This window comes from Bufo bufo, chromosome 4, assembly GCF_905171765.1.
Source record: "Bufo bufo chromosome 4, aBufBuf1.1, whole genome shotgun sequence".
Classification (NCBI taxonomy): Eukaryota; Metazoa; Chordata; class Amphibia; order Anura; family Bufonidae; genus Bufo; species Bufo bufo.
Window position 1 is genome coordinate 128,820,568 of NC_053392.1, and position 23,885 is coordinate 128,844,452.

At 42.1% G+C, this 23,885-nt stretch overlaps 1 protein-coding gene across 2 annotated transcripts in view; it reads left to right on the plus strand.

Moving 5' to 3' along the window:
- The window catches only part of LOC120997661 (glypican-5-like), a 363,591-nt gene that overhangs the window by 184,643 nt on the left and 155,063 nt on the right, over positions 1-23,885 (plus strand). The window lies entirely within an intron of this gene.

Here is a 23,885-nt window from a genome sequence, read left to right on the forward strand (position 1 = left end):
ACCCCACCCCTTTAACTTCTGCAGTAATGCTGGCAACAGTCATACGTCTATTTTGAAAAGACAACCTCTGGATATGACGCTGAGCACGTGCACTGAACTTCTTTGGTCGACCATGGTGAGGCCTGTTCTGAGTGGAACAGGTCTTGTTAAACCGCTGTATGGTCTTGGCCACCGTGCTGCAGCTCAGTTTCAGGATGATGAAAATCTTCTTATAGCCTAGGCCATCTTTATGTAGAGCAACACTTCTTTTTTCAGAACCTCAGAGAGTTTTTTGCCATGAGGTGCCATGTTGAACTTCCAGTGACCATTATGAGAGAGTGTGAGAGCAATAACACCAAATTTAACATACCTGCTCCCCATTCACACCTGAGACCTTGTAACAATAATGAGTCACATGACACCAGGGAGGGAAAATGGTTAATTGGGCACAATCTGACAATTTTCACTTAGGGGGTGTACTCAATTTTGTTGTAAGTGGTTTAGACATTAATGGCTGTATGTTGAGTTATTTTGAGAGAATGCCAAATTTACACTGTTATACAAGCTGTACACTGACTGCTTTACTTTGTATCAAAGATCTTCAGTGTTGTCCCATTAAAAGATGTAATAAAATATTTACAAAATGTGAGGGGTGTACTCACTTTTGTGAGATACTGTATGTTAAATGAACAAACCTCACATGCCAAAAAAGTTACATAGTTAAATAGTTAATACGGTTGAAAAAGAACATACCGTATTTTGCCCGTAAGACGCACCTAGGTTTTTGAGGAGGAAAATAAGAAAAAATATATTTTGAACCAAAAGGTGTGCTTTTGGTGGGTTTTGAACTAATGGTGGTCTGTGGATGCCACTATTATGGGGGATCTGTGGATGACACTGTTATAGAGGGGATCTGTGGATAACACATTGTTATAGGAATCTGTGGATGAGACTGTTATGGGGATCTGTGGATGGCACTGTTATGGGGGGGGGTCTGTGGATGGCACTGTTATGGGAGGATCTGTGGATGACACTGTTATGGGGGGGATCTGTGGATAACACTGTTATGGGGGGCATCTGTGGATGATACTGTTATGGGGGGATCTGTGGATGATACTGTTATGGGGGGATCTGTGGATGATACTGTTATGGGGGGATCTGTGGATGACAGATATAGCATCTAATGCTATAGTGTCATCCACAGATCCCCCCATAACAATGTCCCTGTGTAAATAGTGACCCCAATACAGGGGGTGGAGGCCGGCAACTGGTGTTGAAATCGCGGCAGAGCCCGATGCAGTCACTGTACTCTATTACACCGGGCCCCGCTCACAGCAGTATTCATATGTAAAGTGTGGCCAATCCATATGTAAAGTGTAGGCAAGGTAGCGCAATCCACCACTCACTATGAAACTCCCGTACTAGCAGGCACTGCAGGCTGGCCGGTCACTCAATTCATCACGTGCATGCTCTTCCCACTTTATTAACGAAGCAGGTGGAGCTTGAGCCGTGACGAAGTGAGTGACTGGCCAGCCTGCAGTGCTTGCTAGTACGGGAGTTTCATAGTGAGCAGTGGATTGCGCTACCTTGCCTACACTTTACATATGGATTGGCCACACTTTACATATGAATACTAGTGTGAGTGGGGCCCGGTGTAATAGAGTGCAGTGACTGCACCCGGCCCCGCTGCGAGTTGCCGGCTTCCAGCCCCTCCTCCCTCCCCGCTGATGCATCGCAGGCCACGCTGTGCAGTATCGAGGCCGCCAATGTATCAGTGTTAGCAGAGTAAAAATGGCAGCATTCGCCCCATAAGACGCACTGCCATTTCCCCCCCACTTTTGGGGGAGAAAAAGTGCGTCTTATGGGGCAAAAAATACGGTAAGTCAATCAAGTTCAACCAAGGAATAGGTGGGGACGCGAATCCCAGAAGGAAGTGAGACTCAGATTTCTACACATTTTCATAAGCATTAATGTCATTTACTTTTAAGAATTCATCTAAACTCTTTATAACACTGTCCACTGTTCCTGCTGTGACCACGTCCTGAGGAAGTCTATTCCACAGATTCATAGTTCTTACAGTAAAGAAGTTTTGACGCTTCTGGAGACTGAACTTTTTCTTCACCAGTCGGAGGCAGTGCCACCTTGTCTTTTGAGGGCATTTGACATGGAACAGTTTTTCACCATATTTTTTGCATGGCCCATTCATATATTTGTATAGGTTAATCATGTCCCCCCTTTGATGTCTCTTCTCAAGACTAAATACATGTAATTTCTTTCATCTTTCTTTATAACTATTACCCTCCATGCCCCTTATCAGTTTAGTTGCTCTCCTCTGTACTTTTTCCAGCTGCAGTGCATCCTTTCTGTGTACTGGTGCCCAGAACTGAACTGCATATTCCAGAGGAGGCCGCACCAACGCTTTGTAAAGTGGTGATATTACATCCCTGCCCCGCGAGTCCTTAGAAGCAGCTGATTGACATTGTATACTGTTATTTAATCTACCATCTACAAGTGACTCTCCCAGTATTACATTACCTAGGACATATGAAGCACAGAGATTATTACTACCATGATGCATAACTTTACATGTATCCACATTGAATCTCATTTGCCAAGTTGATGCCCAATCACTCAGAGTGTTCAAGTCAGCTTGTAGTTTATGGACATCTTCCATAGACTGCACAGTTCTATACAGCTTAGTGTCATCTGCAAAAATAGAAATGGTGCTATTAATCCCATCCTCAATATCATTAATAAATAAATTAAATAATAGAGGACCCAGCACTGAACCTTGGGGTAAACCACTTATAACCTGGGACCATTCTAAATTGGAATCATTGACCACAACTCTCTGGACATGGTCCTTCAGCCAGTTTTCAATCCAATTACAAACTATACTTTCCAAGCCAATAGACCTTACTTTACCTATTAAACATCTATGAGAGACAGTATCAAAAGCCGTTGCAAAATTCTGAAACACTACATCCACAGCCGCCCCTTTGTCCAGGCTTCTACTCACCTCCTCATAGAAACAGATCAGGTTAGTCTGACAACTTCTGTCCTTGGTAAACCCATGCTGGTTATCACTTGTGATATTATTTACAGTCACATACTCCTGTATATAGTCCTTTAAGAGTCCTTCAAACATTTTTCCCACAATAGAAGTTAAGCTTGCTAGTCTATAATTACCTGTGGAAGACCTAGATCCTTTTTTGAATATGGGCACCACGTTTGCCTTGCGCCAATCACTTGGCACTGTACCAGTACCTAGAGAAATTATAAACAGGGGCACATCAATGACTGAACTGAGCTCTGTAATCCATCTGGACCTGGAGCCTTGTTCACATTTACCTTATTTAACTTCTCTTGTACCATATCTACAGTTAGCCAATTGAGTATATCACTGGATGTACTAACAGCCCCAGGACCACAGATATCAGCTCCTTTCTCTTTTTTTGTATATAGAGAGCTAAAAAAAAACATTTAGTATCTTTACCCTTATTTAGGGGACCTACCTGGTCAAACCATGTTTTTTTAGCATTTAAAAATTTAAATAATTTTTGGGGATTTGTTTTGCCCCCTTTTGCCACCTGCTGTTCGTTTTGTATTTTATCTCCTTTTTACTGATTTTGTTAAGCCCTTTGTAAACTTCAAAGGCTACATCTGACCCCTCAGATTTGTATTTTTTAAATGCCTTTTTTTGTCATTTATTGTCCTTTTTACAGTAGCTGTAAGCCATGGGGGGGTTAATTTTAGCCGTTTATACTTGTTACGTAAAGGAATACATTTTTTAGTGCAATTACTCAATGTGGATTTGAAGCTCTCCCATTTATCCTCAGTATTATTATGTGACAGTAGCTGCTCCCAGTCTATGCCCTGAAATGCTGCCCTCGACCCAAGGAAATTAGCCTTTTTAAAACTCTGTATTTTTGCTCAGCCTGATAGATTTTGCTTCTTATAGGTTAGGTGGAATATAATTATATTGTGGTCACTATTACCTAGTAACATTTCCAACAAGATCTGCATCATTAGAAATTACCAGATCCAACAGAGCATTGCCCCTAGTGGGAGCTTCTATAAACTGGCCCCTAAAGTGGTCCTGCAGCAAGCTGAGGAATCTTCTCCCCTTCGCGGTTGAGGCAGAACCATAACCCCAGTCAAGTTCTAACATGGTGCCCTCATATTTTACATAGACTCCAGTTATCATCTACAGTACCCCCCCCTTTCCCACAAGTATATGATATGGCCTTGAACTAATGCATAGAGATCATGTCCCCTTCTGTTTCCTAGAGGGCCTACAGATTACAAAATGTGCCACTTTGTGTGAGAATGTGTCCAACATATCCTCCCCCCAGATACCCAACAAATCTAACCTAAATACAGGGAGTGCAGAATTATTAGGCAAGTTGTATTTTTGAGGATTAATTTTATTATTGAACAACAACCATGTTCTCAATGAACCCAAAAAACTCATTAATATCAAAGCTGAATATTTTTGGAAGTAGTTTTTAGTTTGTTTTTAGTTTTAGCTATTTTAGGGGGATATCTGTGTGTGCAGGTGACTATTACTGTGCATAATTATTAGGCAACTTAACAAAAAACAAATATATACCCATTTCAATTATTTATTTTTACCAGTGAAACCAATATAACATCTCAACATTCACAAATATACATTTCTGACATTCAAAAACAAAACAAAAACAAATCAGTGACCAATATAGCCACCTTTCTTTGCAAGGACACTCAAAAGCCTGCCATCCATGGATTCTGTCAGTGTTTTGATCTGTTCACCATCAACATTGCGTGCAGCAGCAACCACAGCCTCCCAGACACTGTTCAGAGAGGTGTACTGTTTTCCCTCCTTGTAAATCTCACATTTGATGATGGACCACAGGTTCTCAATGGGGTTCAGATCAGGTGAACAAGGAGGCCATGTCATTAGATTTTCTTCTTTTATACCCTTTCTTGCCAGCCACGCTGTGGAGTACTTGGACTCGTGTGATGGAGCATTGTCCTGCATGAAAATCATGTTTTTCTTGAAGGATGCAGACTTCTTCCTGTACCACTGCTTGAAGAAGGTGTCTTCCAGAAACTGGCAGTAGGACTGGGAGTTGAGCTTGACTCCATCCTCAACCCGAAAAGGCCCCACAAGCTCATCTTTGATGATACCAGCCCAAACCAGTACTCCACCTCCACCTTGCTGGCGTCTGAGTCGGACTGGAGCTCTCTGCCCTTTACCAATCCAGCCACGGGCCCATCCATCTGGCCCATCAAGACTCACTCTCATTTCATCAGTCCATAAAACCTTAGAAAAATCAGTCTTGAGATATTTCTTGGCCCAGTCTTGACGTTTCAGCTTGTGTGTCTTGTTCAGTGGTGGTCGTCTTTCAGCCTTTCTTACCTTGGCCATGTCTCTGAGTATTGCACACCTTGTGCTTTTGGGCACTCCAGTGATGTTGCAGCTCTGAAATATGGCCAAACTGGTGGCAAGTGGCATCTTGGCAGCTGCACGCTTGACTTTTCTCAGTTCATAGGCAGTTATTTTGCGCCTTGGTTTTTCCACACACTTCTTGCGACCCTGTTGACTATTTTGAATGAAACGCTTGATTGTTCGATGATCACGCTTCAGAAGCTTTGCAATTTTAAGAGTGCTGCATCCCTCTGCAAGATATCTCACTATTTTTGACTTTTCTGAGCCTGTCAAGTCCTTCTTTTGACCTATTTTGCCAAAGGAAAGGAAGTTGCCTAATAATTATGCACACCTAATATAGGGTTTTGATGTCATTAGACCACACCCCTTCTCATTACAGAGATGCACATCACCTAATATGCTTAATTGGTAGTAGGCTTTCGAGCCTATACAGCTTGGAGTAAGACAACATGCATAAAGAGGATGATGTGGTCAAAATACTCATTTGCCTAATAATTCTGTTCTCAGTGTATTTATCCTAAGGAGCTCTAATATTTTAGTCAGGGGCCCTTCGAACACGTTGTAACTTTATAGTCTAGAATTAACAGAAGAAGACCCTGAAGAGTCATATAAAATGACACATATGACCGCAAAAGCTGGCAGCGTTGTAATCTGTGAGATAAAACCGGTCATAATATGTCCTCCAGGCCGGGCCTATTTAGCGCAGTGAATTGAGTTGTTGAATAAAGTGCAGTATTGTTTGATTTTTCATGGGGATCCCATTAACATGCTCATGAACCACATCACTGTCCCTTACAGCACAACTTTGTGTTCCTGCGGTTACCATGGAATCCAGATTCTTGGCCTACTAACTGTTCAACCAGGACTTGTTTCCCATCTCGGCTGCATTGTTGTGCAAATTAAGGCAACAGTCATTTAAATGCAAAAGCTTGAGAAAAAGGGCAATCATGGCCGAGGAGCACGCTAGGGAACGGTGGAGGATAATTGTGGGAGGATGTGCGCTTATTTTAAGAGAAAAAAAATCAGGAGAATTCCTATACATCAGAAGACAATTCTGTCACTCTTTTGTGTGCAGGAAAAAAAATAACTCATAAGAACATTGAATGGCTGTGTAATATATTACTGTGACAGCATAATGACCGAGGTATCATGTATGTCAAATATGTCCTGAATACAGAGCATGAATACAGCACATATGGAGACGACATAAGAGAAGGTTTTACGCAGAGGTTATTTTGTTCACTTTTGTGGTTTTATGTTGATTTTTGTACATGTTGTACTTTATGGTTTTTGGTGAGAATTGTGAAATTTTTTTTTGCTAATGGTGTTTTCTTTTTTTCTATTTAGTGGTATTTTTTATATCTGACTTTTTTTAAGCACAGCAGTGGCATTTTTTCTATCTCCTCTATAGTGTGTCATTTACACATTTGCTTTAAAAAATGCCATAAAAACACGCAGTTATGGAAAAAAGCCTGAAGTTTCTATTACTTTTTTAGTGGTAAAATTGAAGGAGCCGTCCAGCATTTTATTTTTTTTATTTTCTCCCCAGCTAGCTGTACTTGTGAAAGAATCCATAGTCACCTCTCCCTGACACTCCGTTCCAGTCCCTGGATCTCTTCACTGGTCTTAAAGGGGTTATCCCATGACTAATGTAAAATAGGAAAATCAGACATCATATAGTACCTGACAATCTCTTTCTAACAAAGCTAGAACCAGCCCTGTACCTCACATGGATCCAGAGATCCAGATTCTGAGATTTATATTAAGCGGACAGCTAAAGGGGAGTGCCTTTTCTGCTGCAGCTAAGGGGGGCGTGTCCATTCTGCTGCAGCTATCTCCCTATCACAGCTCAGGAGGCAGTTGAAGGATGAAGCTGAGCATGTGCACTCCAAGTCCGCTGCCTTGGAGTGACCTTGGATTCTGCCCTCTCCTTCAGACCGCACATCCAAGCCCTTTCCACCACCTGCCGCCTCCAACTCAAAAACATCTCCCGCATCCGCGCTTTCCTTAACTTTAAATCTGCGAAAATGCTTGTACATGCCCTCATCATCTCCCGCCTAGACTACTGCAACATTCTCCTCTGTGGCCTTCCATCTAGCACTCTCGCACCCCTCTAATCTATCCTCAACTCTGCTGCCCGACTAATCCACCTCCCACCCTAATACTCCTCTGCCTCTCCCCTCTGCCAATTCCTTCACTGGCTCCCCATTGCCCAGCGAATTCAGTTCAAAATACTAACAACTACATATAAGGCCGTCCACAACCTGTCCCCTCCCTACATCTCTGAGCTACTTTCCTGATACATCCCCACACGCAATCTCCGATCCTCACAAGACCTCCTTCTCTCCTCTCCTCTTATGGCCTCTTCCTACAATCGACTCCAAGATTTCTCCCGTGCATCCCCCACACTCTGGAACTTGCTACCCCAACATATCAGACTCTCACCTACAGCGGAATCATTTAAAAGAAACCTGAAAACCCACCTCTTCAGACAAGCCTACAACCAGTGACCCTGCTGCCTCTATACCGCCATGACCAACTTCACCCGCACCTACTGTGTCCTTCTCCCATACCATGTAGATTGTAAGCCCTCACGGGCAGGGCCCTCTCTCCTTCTGCACCAGTCTGTAGCTCGTCTTGTTTATGCTTAGTGCAATTGTCTGTATTATGTATGTATACCTCTTCTCATATGTACAGCGCTATGGAATGAATGGCGCTTTAATAATAAATAATAATAATAATGTGCAGCCACCTCCGTGAGCAGGACAAAGAAATAAAAAACAACAAACAGCAGGTGGCGCTATACAGATACAGTTTATTGAATAACTCAGTGGCTATGCTAAATTTTTAATTACATGCAGTATTCAGATCGAGGTGCTGGTTTGAAAACTGCTGAATATTTTTTTGTGGGGCAACCCCTTTAAGGTTCCCGTGCTCCACACTGAAGGGGTGATGTGTATAAGTCATTTAGTGTCATGATGAGCCCTATCCTGTACATCCATATGTCTCTGATTACAGGCTGACATTTGTCCTTTTGTATTCCATATGAATCTAGCAGGAACTTGTGAAAATTGTGGCATTTCCATCAGACTCCACATATGCAGAGGTATTCTGTACTACAAGCATTAGTTTTAAGGAGAATATCTCTGTACACACAGAGTCTGATGGAGCCTATGCTGGACATGTCGTGTGTTATCATACCCCTATAAAAGACAGAATTCAGTAGTTTTTGGATGGTACAGAATAATTATCAGCTCAGCTCCTGAAATCCCACTTCAATAAGGCCCCACCCTATTTTGGCATGGGACAGCCAGAATTTGCCAGGATTAGGAGGAAGGAGGCTGGACTCCACTGAAACATACCTGGCCGGTTTTGTAGCCGTTTATGTGGCTACTGTTCTGAAAATCAGAAAATTAGGTACTGTCGCTGCTGATGGCAAATATGGGAATCTCACACAGTCCTGCTTCAAGAAGCTGATCTGTGACGTGACAACCCCTTTGACATGTCAATCATGCCACTATGAGCATGATTACAGCCTCAGACAGTGTGAGTATTCAGAGGAGCGGCCTGCTGACCAGTCACATGTTCATAGATCAGGAGTTCATCGTTTTCACACACTACACTACACCTCTTGAGAAATGTTATATATAGAGATGAGCGAAGTTCTTCAAAATTTGATTCGGCTGCTTCACCGAATTTTACAAAAAAGCGCATTTGTTTTGTACATAGCAGGTTAAGGGAACAGCGATTGCGCCACCCCCATCATTGAACCACGTTCATCGCTGATCGCAGCATCTGAGATCAATAAGAGAGAGTTCTTGTAGTTCATTAAAAAAAAAATTTTTTATTAAATTGTACTTACCTTATCCATTTGATCAAAGAGGCCGGCATCTTGCTTGAATATCCAGCGCTAAATCTTGCACGGCACTTGATGACATCATCACGTTGGCCAGCATGGTGACATCATACTTCACTGCGCACAAGATTTCGTGCTGGATCTTCAAGCAAGATGGACGCGGCGGCCTCTTTGCGCTCAAATGGAGGTAAGTGTGATTTAAAAAAATTTTTTACCACCAGGGAAAATCGATTCATTACCACGAAGCGCGAGGAAGTTCGGCTTTGTGGCGAATTGAATTTTTCCTGACCTTCGTTTACTTCGATTCACAAGTACACTGCGTGCAGAATTATTAGGCAAATGAGTATTTTGACCACATCATCCTCTTTATGCATGTTGTCTTACTCCAAGCTGTATAGGCTCGAAAGCTTACTACCAATTAAGCATATTAGGTGATGTGCATCTCTGTAATGAGAAGGGGTGTGGTCTAATGACATCAACACCCTATATCAGGTGTGCATAATTATTAGGCAACTTCCTTTCCTTTGGCAAAATGGGTCAAAAGAAGGACTTGACAGGCTCAGAAAAGTCAAAAATAGTGAGATATCTTGCAGAGGGATGCAGCACTCTTAAAATTGCAAAGTTTCTGAAGCGTGATCATCGAACAATCAAGCGTTTCATTCAAAATAGTCAACAGGGTCGCAAGAAGCGTGTGGAAAAACCAAGGCGCAAAATAACTGCCCATGAACTGAGAAAAGTCAAGCGTGCAGCTGCCAAGATGCCACTTGCCACCAGTTTGGCCATATTTCAGAGCTGCAACATCACTGGAGTGCCCAAAAGCACAAGGTGTGCAATACTCAGAGACATGGCCAAGGTAAGAAAGGCTGAAAGACGACCACCACTGAACAAGACACACAAGCTGAAACGTCAAGACTGGGCCAAGAAATATCTCAAGACTGATTTTTCTAAGGTTTTATGGACTGATGAAATGAGAGTGAGTCTTGATGGGCCAGATGGATGGGCCCGTGGCTGGATTGGTAAAGGGCAGAGAGCTCCAGTCCGACTCAGACGCCAGCAAGGTGGAGATGGAGTACTGGTTTGGGCTGGTATCATCAAAGATGAGCTTGTGGGGCCTTTTCGGGTTGAGGATGGAGTCAAGCTCAACTCCCAGTCCTACTGCCAGTTTCTGGAAGACACCTTCTTCAAGCAGTGGTGCAGGAAGAAGTCTGCATCCTTCAAGAAAAACATGATTTTCATGCAGGACAATGCTCCATCACACGCGTCCAAGTACTCCACAGCGTGGCTGGCAAGAAAGGGTATAAAAGAAGAAAATCTAATGACATGGCCTCCTTGTTCACCTGATCTGAACCCCATTGAGAACCTGTGGTCCATCATCAAATGTGAGATTTACAAGGAGGGAAAACAGTACACCTCTCTGAACAGTGTCTGGGAGGCTGTGGTTGCTGCTGCACGCAATGTTGATGGTGAACAGATCAAAACACTGACAGAATCCATGGATGGCAGGCTTTTGAGTGTCCTTGCAAAGAAAGGTGGCTATATTGGTCACTGATTTGTTTTTGTTTTGTTTTTGAATGTCAGAAATGTATATTTGTGAATGTTGAGATGTTATATTGGTTTCACTGGTAAAAATAAATAATTGAAATGGGTATATATTTGTTTTTTGTTAAGTTGCCTAATAATTATGCACAGTAATAGTCACATGCACACACAGATATCCCCCTAAAATAGCTAAAACTAAAAACAAACTAAAAACTACTTCCAAAAATATTCAGCTTTGACATTAATGAGTTTTTTGGGTTCATTGAGAACATGGTTGTTGTTCAATAATAAAATGAATCCTCAAAAATACAACTTGCCTAATAATTCTGCACTCCCTGTATATCACCCAAAAATCATTGCCCCATACGCCTGCATAGTTCAAATCTCCACCATGCAATAGGAATGGAACCTCAAAAATGGTGATATCTACAGCCTATTTCCGAACTATCGCACAGCACTTACGTACATACCAGTTCACCATGCTTTACAACAGTAACTATATACGTATTTACATACATACATGAGGGGAATCGTTGGTCAGTTCTGCATTGCCATTATTTGCACCAGATTTATCAAACGTCGCAAGTTGTTTGGTGCAGTTTTGGGTGAATTTGCTACATTTGTGTGACTTTTTAATGTCCTAAATCTCACCTAGACCTCATTTACATAGTTAACCACACCCACTTTTGAAAACTGGAGGGAATGGTGTAAAATCACAAAGAGTCACAGTCAAGTTTTGCACAAGTAAACCCAAAAAGGTGCGAAAACTAGAACTCTGAAGTGCTGGGCTTGATAAATCTGCCCATAGTACCGTATATACGATGGATAGATAGACAGATAGATATATCAGACAGAGAGAGTAGTGTGAGACAGTGGATGTCCCGTCTGTGAAGTGCAGCGTTCTGCTATCTGTGGCACTCCATTGGAAAGGAATGGAGCGGCAGTGCGCTTTTCCAACCAGCCACTCCGTCCATTTCAGGGAGGCTGCACAGGGTCCCCAATAGGGTGGTCACTGGTTTCATCCCATAAAGCCGGACATCACAGGCCATGCCCCTGGGCCGCTAAACCACGCCCCAACTCCGCTAAACCACACCCCCATTGCCGTAAAAGGGGAGAAAAAAAAAGAACTGAAAGACGGGAAGTTGAGCTAAGGGCTTCTCCCACCCTCTCAGCAACAGAGAGCCATGTCTGTGGGCTCTACTGAATGACTGGGGGTTAGGGAAGCCTCAGTCAGTCAGTTTGTAGCTGCAGCTCATGCTCAGATAGCAAAATGTTGCTTCTGCGAGAGCTACTCAGAAAGGAGGACATCCCAGCGTCCGTCCATGCCTTGTACCAAATGGAGGACAGGGAGCCAGAAAACCGGACGTCTGGCCACCCTAGTCCCCAATGATCTCATAGTTACCCGATGAATAGAGGATAACTTTGTATAACCGAAATACCCCTTTAAATCTGCCTCATCATTGCCTCCTCCTCCACCTCGCACCTCACAATTCATCACCACCAAGAGCAGCCAGAACTACCATCAGGCAGGAGAAACCCCAGAACCAAGGTGTGCACCCTTCCCATCACTGGTTGGGGTGAGTAACTACAACCACCATTTTTGCTGCTATCACTTCTCTCCTTTCTTGGGCTCGCTGCACATATATGATACATCCAATAAGAAGACCTCCTAAGTGTCCCTCTTGTGGAGGGACAGTCCTTACTTTTTCCAAGTCCCTCTGTCCTTCTTTGTTCCTTAAATGTCCCTCTTTTTGATCTGAGGTATAGATTTACATTATTACATTTAAAATATTGATGATGAAAGTGTTGGTCTGGTTTGTATCTGTAGATTAGACTCCCACCTTTTAGATTATTTTATTATCTAATGCCATTTGGAATATTCGAAATTTCTGTATTCAGATGATTTTTGCACTATTCTATAAAAGAAAACTATTGAAGTGTATAAATAGGCAGGCAAAATGAACCATAAGTGTCCCTCTTTGACCGTCCAAAAAGATGGGAGGTATGCATGAGGTTACCCTCCTTAAAGCTAGTGTTTTCACTTCCTGCAGTCCTTTCACATTTCCAGCAGATGGCGCTCACATCACAAATTATAGAAAGACAATTCCGATCACTGGTAAATGGTAACTTCAGTTAGAGCACATTCAGTATGTAGAGACAGGAGGGGATCCGCTGCTACTATTAGCCTGCATCCATTTACAGACCACACATGTACGATGACTCTGTACATATAGAAGACGCAACCCACTTACATTCCTCACACTGAATCTACCTGTGAACCACACAGCGGGCCTACACATTAGATTCATTGATTTGAGCTGACAATCTAATGTGTATGGCGGGGTCTCGACTTTCCCCTGGGTGCAAATATAGGTTAAAATTAGTATTGGACTGTTACATTTCAGTATACATGTTCATTTTGTTCTCAGCCGAAATCAAAAGGGTCTCTTGCTACAGCTTACTCCAATATCACTATTGAGAAGATAGGTATGCTCAGCCCAGCTGAACATGTAGGTATATGGGGTATTTGGGGGAGTTGGGAGGAATAGATGCACCTGTGAATAGCATTGCTGTACCACTGAGGCCAGTGATTGGCTGCAGTGGACATGAATTGTCCATTTACCATCATCCCTGCAGTCAGGTAGATAAAGCCCGGCGGGCAGAACCAGATTGGCGGCACTGCATATAATAGGTAAGACATGCTGGTTTCATTATCTTATGCCATGCCCCTCAATTGTCATTGTTTTTTTTTTTTTCTGAAACCAACCTTTTTAACCCCTTAAGGACACAGAGATTTTTCACCTTAAGGACCAGGCCATTTTTTGCAAATCTGAACAGTGTCACTTTATGCGTGAATAACTTTAAAACGCTTTTACTTATCCAGGCCATTCTGAGATAGTTTTTTCGTCACATATAGTACTTCATGACACTGGTAAAATGGAGTAAAAAAAAAATATTTTTATTTATAAAAAAAAATCCAAATTTACCAAACATTTGGAAAAATTAGCTAATTTCCAAATTTCAATTTCTCTACTTCTATAATACCTCCAAAAATTGTTATTACTTTACATTCCCCATATGTCTACTTCATGTTTGAATCATTTTGTGAGTGCCATTTTATTTTTTGGGGACGTTAGAAGGCTTAGAAGCAAATCTTGAATTTTTTCTGAAAATTTCTAAAACCCACTTTTTCAGGACCAGTTCAGGTCTGAAGTCACTTTGTGAGGCTTACATAATAGAAACCACCCAAAAATGACCCCATTTTACAAACTACACCCCTCAAGGTATTCAAAACTGATTTTACAAACTTTGTTAACCCTTTAGGTGTTCCACAAGAATTAATGGAAAATAGAGATAACATTTCAAAATTTCACTTTTTTGGCAGATTTTCTTTTTGAATCATTTTTTTCCAGTTACAAACCAAGGGTTAACGGCCAAACAAAACTCAATATTTATGGCCCTTAGTCTGTAGTTTACAGAAACACCCCATATGTGGTCGTAAACTGCTGTACGGGCACACGGCAGGGTGCAGAAGGAAAGGAGTGCCATACGGTTTTTGGAAGGCAAATTTTGCTGGACTGGTTTTTTGACATGTCCCATTTGAAGCCCCCCTGATGCACCCCTAGAGTAGAAACTCCAAAAAAGTGACCCCATTTTGGAAACTACGGGATAGGGTGGCAGTTTTGTTGGTACTATTTTAGGGTACATATGATTTTTGGTTGCTCTATATTACACTTTTTTGTGAGGCAAGGTAACAAGAAATTGCTGTTTTGGCACAGTTGTATTTTAGGTTGATCAATTTGGACTGACTCCGGACATTATTTTAATCAATAACGGTGGACATAGTAGGGGACATCATTTAATGTGCTACATATTATGACATCTATCATTTGACACTGTATAGTCAGCGCGGTCTATCCATTACGTCGGTTTCTTTGATTCATTTTTTCTAGGGTTTAGGCAATTTACTCCCTATTATAGACCAGCAGCGACACACTCTTCTGAGTGTCATTCAGTGCATTTAACACTACATCCTGTTTTATTGAATAAGGCAGCGCAGGTTTCCTTTGACAGTTTTTATTTTTTGTTATTTACAACATTTATCTGACAGGTTAGATCATGTGGTATTTTTATAGAGCAGGTTGTCACGGACACGACAATACCAAATATGACTAAATTTTTTGGTTGTTTGTTTCAGTTTTACATAACAAAGCATTTTTTTTCTAATGATTCTTTAGTGTCTTCACAATCTGAAAGCCATAGTTTTATTTATTTTTTGGTCTTGTGTAAGGGCTCATTTTTTGGGGGATGAGATGACGGTTTGATTGCCACTATTTTGGGGTGCGTATGACTTTTTGATCGCTTGCTATTACACTTTTTGTGATGTAAGGTGACAAAAAATGGCTTTTTTGACACTTTTTTTTTATTTTTTTACGGTATTCACCTGAGGGGTTAGGTCATGAAATTTTTATAGAGCAGGTTCTTACGGACGCGGTGATATCAAACATGTGTAGTGCATTTAATTTTTTAAATTTTTAATCAGTGATAAATGTGTTTTTTTTTCAAATTTTTTCAAATTTTTTTACTTTTTTTTGACCCAGACCCACTTGGTTCTTGAAGATCCAGTGGGTCTGATGTCTGTATAATACAATACAGTACACTATATAGTGTACTGTACTGTATTTTCACTTTACACTTAGTCTGATCAGACTTCTGCCTTTAGCTGTCTGAGCAGACTTAGCCTTATTGGTTGCCATATTAACCATCACTCGCTGCCACAACAGAGCAGCGGGTGATGGGGAGGGAGGGGGGCCACCTCCCTCTGTGATCCCGTCACGAATCGGGGGCTGAAACGGCACAGCATCCCCCGATGGGAGAGGGAGCTCCCTCCCTGTTAACTCCCTCCATACAGCGGTCCCTACGGACTGCGGCATGGAAGGGGTTAAACAGCTGACATCACAGCACATATGTCAGCCATTTCAAGCAGAGTGTCAGCAATGTGCTGACACTCTGCTTGCTAACCGCTCGGCCATTCTGGAAATGGGAGGGGGCAGGCGGGATGATCGAAACACCGCCCGCACCGCCCCCCTTCCCCCCTGCGCACAGCCCGTCGGCAACTAATAATGAGGGCTGCAGGGGGAATGGTTAAAAATTAAAGTATATGTCATTTTGAAGTTTCTGATCCCCGCGGTCACGGAGCACAGGGATCAGAAACTTCCGGAAGCGCTGCAAACCGCAGGTCTGAATTGACCTGCGGTTTGCAGCGATCGCCGATACAGGGGGTTCACAGGACCCCCCTCGGCATTGTTACAGAGTGACTGCTGAATGATTTCAGCAGGCACTCTGTTCCGATCACCGCCCGCCATGCGGCGGAGTAATTGGAAATACACATGACGTACCGGTACGTCATGTGTCCTTAAGTACCAGGACATCATGACGTACCGGTACGTCATGTGTCCCCAAGAGGTTAAAGGCGTTGTCCATTTTGGACCATCCTAGAATTTTTGAAGCCATTATCTCTGGTTAATTGAAGAGAGACCTCCCACAAACCCAAACATTTTTTAAAAGTTAAAGGCAATAGGTCATCAATATCTGATCGGTGGGTTTCTGACTCCTGGCACCCCTGCCAATCAGCTGAGGATAGGTCATCAATATAGAGAGTCCTCTTTAGAAATAGATTTTCTACACCAGACCCCTTTACGAAAAGTTCTGATGAAAGCTGAGTCCTCCATAGACGATTAGAAATTTCTAAATTTGGAGTTAGAGGCCATGATTTCTGTACATGACTCCATGCTGATTTTGCTGGTCGGGTGGCATTAAGGACAAGCATTGACTCCTTGGTTTCAAGTGACACAGCAGGGCTGTAAATGTGTTGCTATTTTGGATGATGCTGTGTTCAGCAGAAACAGACCAGCTGATCGAGGTAAATGAGCGCACATTAAGAAACTGCTGCTCTACAATCAATAAATATGCTCTTGAAACGTAGATGGCGTATTGCTACAGAAGCAACGTCTGGAGGGCGAGGTGCAGGGGATGCAGTTTTTGCAGCTCACGTCTTAATGATGGAAAGACCTGCCTGTAACAATTAGTGCATGGATGAGGAACGTTCCCTCAAGGTTGCCTAAAAAAATGTGACCACTGCATACTGTACTGCTGGTGATATCACAGAGCCGCAAGCTACAACTGACACCTTACAGCCTATGATGGATTTGCCGAGACGAGAAGAGTAAAGTGATTGGCCTGAAAAATAGAGAAATTGGGATGCTTGCAGGGGAGGGCTGTAGATTGTAATCTCTGCAGGATAGAACAGTGTCAGGGGGCCTTCACTTGTGTCAGATTTTGTTCCAGAAAATTTCATCGGGGCCTAAGAGCTTCCACTTCTGCCTCTGATTTTATAGCCATAATAAGCTTACACCCAGTAAGGAGTATAATCAGACGTCTGTATGAAGGAAATTCGCTTTGTACGGCAGCAGAATTGCAGGGGAACTGGTCACAGTATCCAAGTCCCTAAGGTAATCAGAAGCTTGACTATATGAATATACTGTTTATATGTATATTATTAGAGACGAGCGAATCGAATCCAACGAAGTGGAATTCGATCCGAATTTCAGGATAAATTCGATTCACCTCATAGCCTAATTTCCTCGTACTTCGTGGTAGCGAATCGATTAAACCTGAAATAGTGTAAAAAAACAAAAAAATTATACCTCCATCATTTGCTTGCGACGGGCCAGCCACGCCATCTTGATTGAAGATCTCCGCCGAAATTTTGCGTGGTGATGTATGATGGGTCATCCTGGGCCGCACAAGATTTTGCGCAAGATCTTCAAGCAAGATGGCGGTGGCCGGCCTGTCGCGAGCAAATGGAGGCGGTAAGTATGATTAAAAAAAAAATAATTCTTGTTAATTTCAAACTGTATTATTACTCATGTATGAATGCGGCATCTGAGGGGTACAATCATAGGGGGCGCCACTATCGCAGCTCCCTGTCATTGCACTGCTACTTCCAAAAAATTGCACTTCGTGACAAAGTAATTTGTCACAAAGCAAATTTTTGGGTAAAATTCGGCAAAGCAGCCAAATCAAATGTTCCAAAACTTCGCTCATCTCTATATATTATGTATATTCTTATTCCAGTACCACCACAGACCAGGTACTACCATCTGAGCTGTGCGACCCCATTGCTTTGTCCACGCTATGTAAGCTCTGGAATGGGGCTAGGGCACCTGAGCAAGTTTCTAGGCCTAAACAACTAAAATCAAAGACCCTCCACCACTACTGCCGGAGATTCGTTGTCAGGACCCACCAACCATCACTGACCCCAGAACTATTTTCGTTACATGCCGGATTATCTAGGGGTCAGATTAAAGGAATTACCCTGATCAAAGTATGGTTTTATTACTGTAATTATTTCCAATTACTTAGAAACAATTTCTCCATGACGAACACACATCAGAAGAACCATTTCATATGAGGCCAATTAGAATATTTGCTAATTTTGCATGTTTTTTGGAGCGTGGGATTTGGATGGTGACCTAACAAAGCATTTCCTTCTAAAATCTAAAATTCTAAAATGTCGAAATAAAAACCACAAGTTGTCCTCTTTCAATATTTCATTCGGTTCTAGTTATTCCAAATAATAAATGCTACTGAAAACCATCCATGACCACTAGTTCATGTACCAGGAGGAATAGAGCTGTAGGTCCTTAGTGTATAGGAGAGTGTCGGATGCCCACAAAGTACATAGATGGAGTATATCTATTATTGTAAAATATTACATATTATGACACTGGTCAGCAATCAGCAACTGCTGTGAAACTACATCTCCCAGCATGCCCCAGTGATTTCAATGGGAGGTCTGGGAACAGTTGAGCACATGTGTAAACTGGGAGTTGTAGTTTCACAAAAGCTGACATGCTGGAGGTTGCAGACCCATGTATTAGTATATCAGCAGGCTTCTGTTCACACTTTTTTGTATTTCGGAAGCTATACATAAACAATAGGCTACAATGCAGAATACATTTTTTCACCATATGCTTCTGAAAAAAAAATCTGGTCAGACTATACTTTCATAAAAATGGGGACCCATACCAGCATGGCATATACCAAAGTTCATACCTTAGCTACAATTCTAAGTTATGTCTCAAGTCCTGTTTTAAAGGTCGAACATTGACTTATAGCAGGCATGTCCAAACTGCGGCCCTCCGGCCCTCCAGCTGTTGCTAAACTACAACTCCCAGCATGCCCTAATAGCTGTAAGCTATCCAGGCATGCTGGGAGTTGTAGTTTAGCAGCAGCTGGAGGGCCGCAGTTTGGACATGCCTGACTTATAGGATAGTTACCTTACATCTGGTAAGGCTCAGCTTTCGTTTTGGAAAGAGAGCTAATTTGCCTTTCTTGATTGGACACATACCCCACCTTGTCTGAACACTTAGCTGACTCAGATTTTTTCACAGATACGGCATTTGAGATTTGATTAGTCAGTGGTAGAATCAGCAGGCAGAGGTTATAGACGTGTATAGAATTCAGTACATGGGTGAACCATAGGCAACAACTTTGAAACACACTCCTCTACAAAAAAATAGATAAAACCTGTTCTGTAAATATCCACATGATGAGCAGTCATGTCCTCCATGGTGTGATGCAAACACTGTATGTGTGCTCTAAGCTAATCCAATGTCCCACCTTGCTGCTCCATTACCCTCTCACAGTACGCATTGCACAGGGACAGAGAGAAGCTGCAGTTGTAACCCCTTTTACATTAGCTGTTTTTGTGGTGGCTAAAGAGGTTTCTGAACTTTCATATAGAGCAGGCAGGAAGGGAAACGTGGAAGGCGAGGAATATGTCCCTAATGAGATATAATACAGAGGTTCTTGTGTTCACATATACTACTGATTTATAATTTAAAAAAAATGGAAATGTTAGTGTCAGCATTGCAGGCAGTGGTGGGAAATGTTTACTTTCTTGAAGCATTGCTACATGCAGTGAGTCTGACCAGTAGGTCTTTGGTCGTTGAGATTCCCATCATTCTGAAGAACAGACCACACTGGTTTTAATCAAGTACAGCCACTTTTCCTCCTCTGGCCTAGTGGGAATTGTATCGGGCAAACCCCCTTTTCCCTCTTAATCAGTGATTTTGAGCTTTCATATTAATGCGTCATAACTTTAAATGGGTTTTCTGGTGAAAAGCCATCCACATGGCCCATACGAACAATATGATGAAAAGCGATGATATGTAAAATCCCCTCAAAACACAATGGGGCTCTGCCTCCATCTGGAGAAGAAAAAGTTCAGTCTCCTGAGGTGACAAGGCTTCTTCACCATAAGAACTGTAAATCTGTGGAATAGTCTACCTTAGGGTGTTGATCACAGCAGGCTCAGAGGGCGGATTCACACTGACGTTCTGGATCTGGTATTACCCGAAGCTGCCTGAATGCCTGCTGGCCCCATTAACTATAATGGGGACTGGCAGAGATCTGACCACAACCTGGCAAATATGCTGAGAATCTGCCTGACTGAAACCAGGCACAGCTCTGTACATTTTGTAATGGTGATGCCTGGTTTTGCAACTTTCTGCTGCTTAGTCTCGTTCATGCACAAAGGCTGAGCTGCAATACCAGACACAGCCACTACAAAATGTATGGCGCTGTGCCTGGTAAACAATAAAATGAATATGATACTCCCCTGAGTGCCTCCCCCTCCCCTTCAGTCATTTGATTTGCTTGGTGCCAGTAGTTAGATCCTCACCAATGTGATATTAAAGGGGTTGTTCCACAAAAAATATTCTACAGTTGTCAAACCAGCACCTGGATCTGAATACTTTTGTAATTGCATGTATTTAAAAATGTATTATAGCCACTGAGTTATTCAATTAAATCTATCTGTATAGCGCCACCTGTTGTTTGATCATTTCTGAATTTCTCTGTCCTGCTCACTGAGGTGTAAACACATGCTCGGCCCCATCCTTCAACTGTCACTACCTTCAACAGAAGGACACACCCCTCAGAAAGGTCACACCCATGTGTTCTAAGGGTATTTAATTTTTAATTACTGATTGGTTCTGTCCCCTGAAATTTTGCTCCCTTTTATATTGCCTTCTATATTCTGTGTAATGATATTCCTTGTAATGTAGTGAGTTAGAGATAGTTAGATAGCATACTCCTTTCCCGTTGTGCTGAGGTCACATTCCTGAGTGCTTTCTTCAGAGACATGCGTGCTGCACACTGGAGGAGGGGCAGGAAGGTATAAACCTGGTATACACAGACAATTAATTTGCAGGAAAATCCTCCAGGTAGGATGCATTGATTTAAAACACAATCCGTATCTTTTGTACAACCATGGGGTGTCGGCCATGTGCTACAACATGGCGACTGGAGTCCGTCCCCCCCATATTGTATCGGGAAGGCCATGTGAATATTATTTATTCTGTATGTGATTTGTCTGTTTACCTTATATTTAATCACACTTTGTAAATATATTTATTCACTTAGCCTGCGGAAGCTTATTCCTTCTCAAATCTTCTGAATTCACGTTATAAAACACCCCTTAAATCTGACAATTTGAAATAAATCTAGCAAAACAATTGGAGCAATGAATGGAGAGATCTCTGGATCCATGTGAGGTACAGGGCTGATGAAAAGCGATGTTATGTAAAATCCCCTCAAATCCCCTTTGTTAGAAGGAGGTTGTCATGTACTTGATTATGTATGACTTTTATTTTTTACATTATTTATGTGATAACCCCATTTAATGGCCTGTCCTAGTCCTAGGGAACCCCTTTAATTTATGAAAATCCCTTTAGCTTAACATTTTTTTTTTTTTTTCAAATGACATGTAAATGTATACTTGAGCTGTATTTGGTCACGGTTGCGCTCTACATATAATACCATCCACTACAGATAACATAGGAGAACTGTAGAAATGCACCTCCTGTCTGGATATTGCTTAGTGTGGTTTTCTCAGTAATAAATGATCCTAGTATCTATCTATAATAGTCCATTAGAGATACAGCACAAAGGGCAGCCGCGCCAGACGAAGCAAACGCTGTACTGCAGCTGAACCACAAATGTCACATCGTTTTTCATTAAAGCAGGCGCATAATGGTCACTAATACTGCAGCGGCACTACATACGTGTGCGTGCATGATGAGAATACATGTGTAATTACCTCTAGAAATAAAGCGTGCAGACATCATCTTCCTGACTCCAAGGGTCAGGCACCAGCAGAAAGACCAGTTACAGTACTTACCTCCAGATGACCTCCCGTATATGACAAGTAGTCACTGCACTGCCTTAATCATTATACATTTACCACTGAAACAAAAAATAATCGCCATATAGACTGTAGAAAGAACTGCTACAGGCTCTGCCCTTTCCCTACATTTTTTACTATTGTATATCTGGGTATTATTTGGTCTTGAATTGCCTCATATATTAATACTATACTGTATAATACAGAGAGAGGTGACTGTAATATGTGTATAGGCTGCTTACATGCTGATTTACCGCCATACCCCCGCCTGGTACCGTAATCAGCAATGCACCATTGATCATATAGATTTCGCCACTGTTGTCAATAGTACATTATAATTGGATTCACTGTTACTCGCTGTAAAATTGTGCCGTGGTTTTGTTATTCTCAGTACGAGATTATTCTGTGAGAGTGGAAATAGTTCCCTAGGATCAAGAGAGATGCAAGAATGTATGTAGTGACTGCTAACCAGTGATATGCAGTGGTAATCTCTGACAAACCTGTCACAATGAAGATGGTGTCTAAGCTGCAGGCAGGGGTGCACCTAGCCTTTCTGCTGCCTGAGGCGAAAACTGAACTGGCGCCCCTCCCTCCGCAATGCCAATTCCTTAACCTAACCCCTTCCCTTCAGCCCGTGGCCCTTCGGCTGCCCCTCTCTTGTCCCTACCTGGTGCTGTCTGAGGTGATCGCCTCACCTGGCCTCATTGGTGGTGCTCCCCTGGCTGCAGGCAGCATGTTATAGAGCAGGAGGAGCTGAGCAGACTGATGTATGGTTTTATGGGAAAAGATTCAGTAAAACTTGTCCTATCAGTGACTGACCACCTTCCCTCTATGACTGTGTATACAGAGAGAGCTGTCAGTCATTGATAGGACCGCCTCCTGGACTTCAAAGCCCCTGATAAGCAGGAATTTAACTTTTAGAAGTTTTCATTTTCTCTCCCCGCCTTCCCAGAGACATAACTTTTTTTTATTTTTCACATAGTCATGTGAGGGCTTGTTTTTTGCGGGACGAGTTATACTTTCCAATGGCACCTTTTAATTTTATATACAATGTAGTAGGAAGCTGGAAAAAAAAATACAAATGGGGTTGGAATTGGAAAAAAATGCAATTCCACAACCGTTTTATGTGTTTTGTTGTTACAGCGTTCCCTATGCAATAAACCTGAGCTGTTACCTTCATTGTCTGGGTCAGTACAACTGCAGCAATATCACATTTATATAGTTTTTCTTGTGTTTTGAAAAATATAAAAAAAAAAATATTGCCCTGTTTTCTATGCATGTCTATGTGAGGACTCATTTTTTGACACACCTCCAGCTGGTAAAACGCAGCTATATCTTTATTCATACACTTCTAGCAGGAATAATAGAGGAATGACACAACATAGAGTAATAAAAAAATAAATGCTCTAGAATTGTAATTATGTAGAATTCAATTATTTACTAAAACAGCCATGTCAGGAGAAGTGTCAGATCCTCATAAAAAGGGTTTTCCTATAAAACACTTTCATAACATAACAGAAGCTCTTACTCCATCTCCTGTTCGCTATAATAGGACTGGCATGCATGGCCACTTCTCTGCCAAGATTGGGTACATTTTCTCTGGACCAGTATGGCTCCCAGTAGTGCTCTCTGTGACTGGACGGATCATTGAGTAAACCACAAGAGCAATGACTATTGCTGCAGTCATTAAAGGGGTTCTTCCATGACTGATGTAAAAAATTAAAATCAGACATCACTTAGTACATGAAAATCTCTTTCTAACAAGGCTAGAGCCATCCCTGTGCTTCACGTGGTACCCATTCCCAGCTATTCATTCATTACTCCAG